The 7,057-nt window shown below is 42.8% G+C and overlaps 1 long non-coding RNA gene across 3 annotated transcripts; it reads right to left on the bottom strand.

Annotated features, from left to right (window-relative positions):
• LOC131408354 (uncharacterized) lies at nucleotides 1-6,060 on the bottom strand. Of its 3 annotated transcripts, none has more exons than XR_009220759.1 (3): nucleotides 5,451-6,060; nucleotides 1,769-2,521; nucleotides 1-878 (listed from the first exon to the last, which is right to left on the bottom strand). It is a non-coding gene; the product is annotated as an uncharacterized LOC131408354 (long non-coding RNA). The 3 variants fall into 3 exon arrangements; XR_009220761.1 differs by having other exon boundaries at nucleotides 1-661; XR_009220760.1 differs by having other exon boundaries at nucleotides 1-1,884; nucleotides 2,404-2,521.
• Between the last annotated feature and the right edge of the window lie 997 nt (nucleotides 6,061-7,057).

The following is a 7,057-nucleotide window of genomic DNA, read 5'->3' as shown; positions in this document are numbered from 1 at the left end:
TATTGTAAATAGCTGCCATTATTAAATCACTATTTTGTGCAATACCTTGTGCAGAGCCGTTTACATGCATTCTCTCCTTTAATCTTCCCCCAAAACCTAAAGGGCAAATTTTATACTTTACAGATGAATCAATTGAGACTGTGAAGGTTAAGGTAATTTGCCCCAAATCACGGAGAAAATATATGGCAAAGAGAGGATCTGAACTCAGATCTGTTTAATTTCACAGCTTTTGGTTATGCACTAGGATACACTGCTGTAATGTAAGGATGACCTGACATAACATTTGCAAAGCACTTAGATCAGTGTCTGATGGCTAGCACTCACTAAGCGGTTGTCATTGTTATTATTCATTCTAAAGCTGCTAACCAAATCCCTTTTACCATTTCTTTTACTTCCCTCAGGTGATGAAGGTCTGAAAACTCTGTCCAACTCTCCCTACTATCAGTCTCTTTCTCTAGGTTAAAGTTCCTTAATTCACACATAGAGGTGAATGACTAATATCTTAACGCTTCTTCTAGAACCTTGTATGGAATCACAAAATGTTAGACCATAGAAGACATTACAACTTCAATTCTGTCTTTGCAGAAGAAGAAACAAGTCCAAAGAGATACAATGAATTATTCAATGTCACATAATGAGATTGTAGGCTGGGATGATAACTCTGTTGAGAAGGTTAAGAGAAAGACAAAACATCGGTAAAGCAGGCGTACAAATTCCCTCTAAAGCAACTATGCCAATGATATCACGTGGGGCAATTCTGACTGTAAACTTCTTTGCATGCTGGAGTTGTGGAGAAAGTGATCCCTTGATGAGCGTGAAATCACTTACTGCGTAGTTATGGGTAATCCTTACAAAATTCTGTTGTTCAAAGAACCACCCTGTAGGAAATTAAGGAATTTGTTTATCAGACTTCTGGATTAAGGGCTGGCCCAGGAAGGTCCCACTCCTACAGGAATGCCAAGCTCCCAGCTGCTTGAGCAGTCATTAGAAATTAGGTGCTTAGTGATGGAGAAAGCCCTATGTTGGGCCCAACCTTACGACTTGGTTAGGACCAAGAACGAGGACTCAGAGCGGTGTGGAAGCTTCCTCCCTTCCTCGTCCTGTCTTCCTCTTTCTCAATAATTCAGTCCTGAAGCCATTAGGTGGGGTCCAGTAAGGAAGACGTCCACGTCAGTGACAGTGGCCCAGGAGCTGGAGGCCTGCAGTTGAGGAGGCCTTTGTGCTTCATGCACTGTTCAGTATATGCATTACATCTCAAAATAAATAAAAGCTTAAAAGTATATTTAATTGATGCTAAAAAAACAATGAATGAAGAACTCATGGGGAAGTGTTCTTAGGAAGCCCTCTCTGAGGAGGTGACATTTGAGCAGAGACCTGAATGAAAAGAAAGAGCCAGCCAGGTGGGTATCTGAGAGAAGAGCATTCAGGGCAGGTGTTTGGTGTGTTTGAGAAAGAATAACAGGGCTGCTGTGACCTGAGCCTGATAAGATCTGGAACGTTACAGAATTGGGAGGAAGGTTATAAGGACAGAAGTAAGGAAAGTAAGGAGGCCAGAAGAGGGACCAGCGCGTCCAGGTGGCCTGGAACCTGATATAGAGGAGTGCGTACTGGGACCTGTGAGTGGAAGGAGAAAGACTTTGAGATATAATGGTTGCCGACAGCACTGCTGTGTTGGATCAGTCTCAGAAGTATAGAAATCCTCACATCTCTGTCTCATTGGCAGTCGGAACACCTTGGGTCACTGTATAAGCGTGGACAGCTAACTCACCTCTCCAGGTCTTCTTTCCTCACTTGTCCAAGGAAGAGCCAAATCTTCTCTCTCTTCCTTTTCTCATGAAATCGTCTTACATGTTCGACATTAAATATATGAATGAATACTGATAACTGTGCAAAACAGACATTAAAATTACAGTCGCTTTGAAAGTCTGGACTAAAAGTAAGTATAATTTCAGGGGAATTCTCTTTGTTATAGACTCTGAAATCAGAGGGTTTTTTCCCCGATTTGTATTTTGTTTTGTTTTTCCTGGCTGAGGCTGAGTAGTTTCTAGGATCAGACTGTAGATGGAGCACTTATACTTCGTCTCGTGTTACAGCAATTACATCAGGAGCATCCACACTTCATGTCTAGACAGAGGACGTGTGTGGAATCATAAGCTCTTCAGACTGGAGGGCTCTGGAAAGGTCATCCAGTCCCTCCCTTGTCTTTAGAAAATCTCGCTCCTGCACCAGCCTGGCATGATGCATCTTCCCTGCTATGTTCCTTTAACTGATTTTAAAGCTCCAGTGTTCCATTCCCAGCCATTTATTTTAGGCTCAACAACAACAAAATACACAAAGCAACAACCCCCACATAGAATCCAACATGTGCATGTGCACACGTCCCTTCTCCCTGGGACAACATACCACTCTCGATGCTGCAGGATATCAGAGTAGTCCCGACATTCTGACGGTTCAGTATATGTCGTCTGTGGATTCTCATGAAACATTTTGTCTCAGGTTGAGATTTCCCGGTATTTGGGTCCTGATGTAGAGGGGGGAAACATCAGGTGAATATATTTACAAAATGGCAGGACCAAATCAGTAGGGCAGGATTTAGACAGATGCAACATCCCCCAGGCTCCAGGAAGACACCATTCCCATCATCTGTGTCCTACCCAGAAGGGGGTAGACAAAAAGATTTTTTTCAGTTATGTGAAACTAGGATGCTCCTGAAAGTTTTTCTACGAAGTTAATGTCTGCATATCTAATTCTGTTTTTCTATTAGAAATCACGATGTTTTCCCCTTCTTCGGAAAAACATAGGTCAAAGAGCTAATAAAGCCACAGTTAGGGGTATAGTAAATATTTTTTAAATGTTTAAAGGACAATATTTTCACGATCAGCTATTAATCATATTACACAAAGCAGGTTGCAGAGTGTATATGCAAACTACTCAGCAGGTCTAAATGGCAAAAAAAAAACCATGAGTTATTTAAATCAGATGTTAGACACCTCTTCAATTACACTCACACCCTGTACTCTACAGCAGGAGAGCAACACAGCTGTCTTTTGGTGTTGCAGCCTTTTCCTCCACAATCTTATAAAAGAGCCTAATTGTTTTGAATGAACAGGGTGGTTTGGAATTAGCAGTTGGTTAGCAAGTGGGAGAACATGCAAAGACCACCTTCCTGAAGGGATGTGAAAATTCTCAAACATGAATGTTCAGATAATGTTATTAACATTTAGGTAAATTTGTTCATTCAACTAGTGGTTGTGAGCACCTAGAGTATATTGGGGATTGAGCTAGGAGGTGGGATGGAGCAGTGAACAATTGAACAGGAAGATCAGTCACGTATAGTGAATATTTTCATGGGAAATGTACAGAAGTGCTATGGATCATAAGTCAGCAGGACCTAGCCTGGGGGTGAGGAAAAGTCTCCCAAAAGAATGCAACACTTAACTACAGATCTGAAGGTGACACGTGGATGGGCCAGTAGAAGAGGGTTCCAGGTAGAAAGAATTGGATGGAGGAAGGTTGAGAGTTGAAAGAGAATGGACCATTAATGATCATGAAGGGCCTTCACGAAGGAGGTGAACGTGGTTGGAACGTGGAATTCTAGGAGGAGACCAGAAAGAGGTTGCGGCTGGAGTATGAGGTAAGGCCAGATCCTGGGTGGCTTTTTTGCCCGGCAAAGAGGTTGGTTTTATCCTATAACCAATGGGAAGACACTGAAGAGCATATTCAGTGAACTGACAGGATAAGATCTGTGTATGAAAAATATCATGCTGCCTGCTGTACATGCTGGATATAGATTTGGAAGTTAGCAGTGTGTAGATGTTAATAAGAGCCATGAGAGAGATGGTCCAGAGAGTGTGCCTTGAGTGAGAAAATTGCCAAGGAGAGAATCCTAAAGAGTATTTGAAAGTTAAGCGGAAGAAGAGGAACCAGTAAAGAAACATGGAAGGAGCCAGAGAAATGAAGTTAACAAGAGAATGTTGCTTCCCAGGAACTGAGGTGAGAGACTGCTGCAAAAGGGAGGAAATTGTCAGTGGTGACAAATTTTGCCAAGTAGCCAAACAAACTAAGGACCAAGGAGCATCTAGTGCACTTACACAGGGAGGTCATAGGCGAGCTTGACACAAGAAGTTTCGGTAGAGTGCTGGGAGCGGGAGATAGACTTCAGTGGGACATACAGTGAATGGTGGTGAGGAAATGGAGATGGCTCTTCAAGTACAGCTGCAAATGTGGGAGAAGATAGAGCCAGTAGTGGATGGTAGGGGATTAGGTCAAGGTGCGGGGTGTTTTATTAATTTGAGAAGTTTGGAGGATATTTAAGTACTGAAGGAAGTGACAGATTGGGTGGAAGGAGTTGAAGGAAGTCCAGCGGGAGGTTATTGAGAAGGCTGGAGAGGCTGAGATGCAGAGCACAAATAGAACATTCGCTTTGGATGGAAGGAAGAACGCACTTCCACTGCCACAGGAAGGAAGGAGGAGAGAATGGGTATGGACCCTGGTAAGTCTGTGGATTTAGGGGCAAAAATTTGAGAGTGTTCCTGTCTGGTGACTCTCATTTTTTTCTGTGAGGGAAAAAGGAATAAGGGGTACCTTTTTTGATGCACCCATTGTGAAAGCTTAAATATTTATTAAAGAGGAAGTTTTTTTAAAAAATTCGTGAAGTTGAGAGAGAGAGAAAATTCTTAAAATGTTGTATTTTAAAAAAAAATTCAGGGGGTTGGCCTGGTGGTGTAGCGGTTAAGTTCGCATGCTCGGCTTTGGCAGCCTGGGGTTCGAAGTTTCGGATCCTGGGCGCGGACCTGCGCACCGCTTATCAAGCCATGCTGTGGTAGTGTCCCATACAAAGTAGAGGAAGATGGGCACAGATGTTAGCCCAGGGCCAATCTCCCTCAGCAAAGAAAAGAGGAAGATTGGCATCAGATGTTAGCTTAGGGCTAATCTTCCTCACACACACACACACAAAACCCAAATTCAGACAAATTCATGGTCAAGACAGAGTAGACTCTATACAAGACAGTAAGAGACTCGTTGTGAAAATTCTGCTTGTAACAGTTGATGGTGGGTGCACTAAAGATATTAATTCAAACTAAAACTGTATGTCTTATTCTAATAAACATTTTATGATCAAATCTAATGGTTAGATGAATCGAAACAATTCACCTTACGCATCCAGATTTAATGTTTTTTTCTCTGAGCAGTTGAATGAATACATAATCACTAATTGCAGGAGGATTATATTAAAATCAGATAGCTTAATAAACTTTATAGAACTGGATGATAATTAACACAATAACCTGAACTTAATTAGATATTCGTATTAAATGCTGGCAATAAGCAAGTCCTTTCTTTGATATCCGCTTTAAGTGCATACTAAAATCACAGCATGGCACAATAAGAATACACACAAATAGAGTCAATGAAGTTTGAAGAAATTAGACAAAATAAATGAATCATACTTTTATTCATCTGGAGCCCACCTTGGGGGAGGGATGAGGGCACAGCAAGGCAGCACAAATCTGTTGCTTCCTTGTCTTAACATCATTATGCAGAATCCAGTGTTCTGAACCATAAAGAATTAATCTTTCCAACTGGAGCTGAGATCATTCCTGTGGCATCATTTTTGAGAAGAGGATGGACCTATAAAGCATTAGGAGGGCTCCTCAACAGCAGGAACCAAAGTTCCCTTTGTTATAACTCAACCTACAATTTTCTCTATTTTCAACCCAGGCACCTAGACAGGAAAATTCTCCAAGTAATCATTATAATACGCCTTCGGGTTTTAGCTCCTTCGGCATCTCCTCTACAAAAGTCCCTCGTGTTAATTGTCCTCTACAGCAAGGTTGGAAGGTTAACTTGAAACCCACAGGTGTACAAGGGCACAGAATCTCCCCTGCCCCATTCCAAATAAATTATAATGACTTCAGATTTGGTGCAGCAGTCTTGGAAGCCACACGCGCATGGGTCCTACTCTAGCAAAAGTGCCAAGAACTACTGTCATCAGTCCCATGTCCCTTGGTCACAGTGGAGCAAGTTATTCACAACAGGAGAGGAAACAAACATGTATTCCCTTCCTGAGAGGCACCAGCCTGGTTCCTCAGGAACCTTGCAGCAGCTCATAGGTACTTTGAACACCAGAGGGCAAGAATGGCTGTACCAGGGTATGTGATTTTTTTTTTTTTTGGTGAGGAAGATTAGCCCTGAGCTAACATCCGTTGCCAATCCTCCTCTTTTCGCTGAGGAAGACTGGCCCTGGGCTAACATCTGTGCCAATCTTCCTCCACTTTATACGTGGGACGCCTGCCACAGCATGTCTTGATAAGCGGTGCGCAGGTCTGCGCCTGGGGTACGAACCCATGAGCTGCTGGCTGCCAAAGCAGAGTGCACGAACCCAACCAGTACATCACCGGGCCAGCCCCATGTGATATTTTGACCATTCCCCCCATCCTTTCTGGCTCTTGCAGGCCAGGACCAAAACATCATATAGCTATTGGTGTTGAAGGGGTCAGGAGTGACCACCAAGGAAGCCGTGGTCATACGCCTCCTTCCCCCTCCCTCTTCCTCTCTCATTAAAACCTAGTGAACTACATTCATCTTCCAGAAAGGCTCTCCAATCAACCCTGCCTACTCCTGTTCTCTCATTCTCCTGTCCTTCACGTAGTTAATTACTCAGAAAGGTCAGGCTTGCCCCTGCTTGGTATATTTTAGGGATGTTTTGTGTGTGATTTGATGATGTATTCCAGGGAAAGATAATCACCTGAGTAGCTCTCTTTTTTCTTGTTTCCTAGGATGCCCATTCCTGGTTCTGCACATTGCAGGCTCAGACAATGCTAGTCACGATTGGACTGTTTATTTGTAATAAGGGTTAAGTATCCGAGTTTTGCCATGAGACAGACCTGGCTTTGGATCCTGCCTTTTGCCACTTGCTAAGTTTGGAGACAGGGGAAAGTTGTTTAATTTCTTTGGGCCTCATTTTCTTCATTAGTAAAATGAGAATAATTATGCCAAGTATTATTGCAGCATTATCACAGTACCTGGCAGACAGTGGGTTCTCAATCCAGCTGTT

Source organism: Diceros bicornis, chromosome 7 (genome assembly GCF_020826845.1).
Source record: "Diceros bicornis minor isolate mBicDic1 chromosome 7, mDicBic1.mat.cur, whole genome shotgun sequence".
In the NCBI taxonomy this organism is placed as follows: domain Eukaryota; kingdom Metazoa; phylum Chordata; class Mammalia; order Perissodactyla; family Rhinocerotidae; genus Diceros; species Diceros bicornis.
The sequence above is the reverse complement of the archived record's forward strand: the minus strand, read 5'-3'. Positions and strand labels throughout refer to the sequence as shown.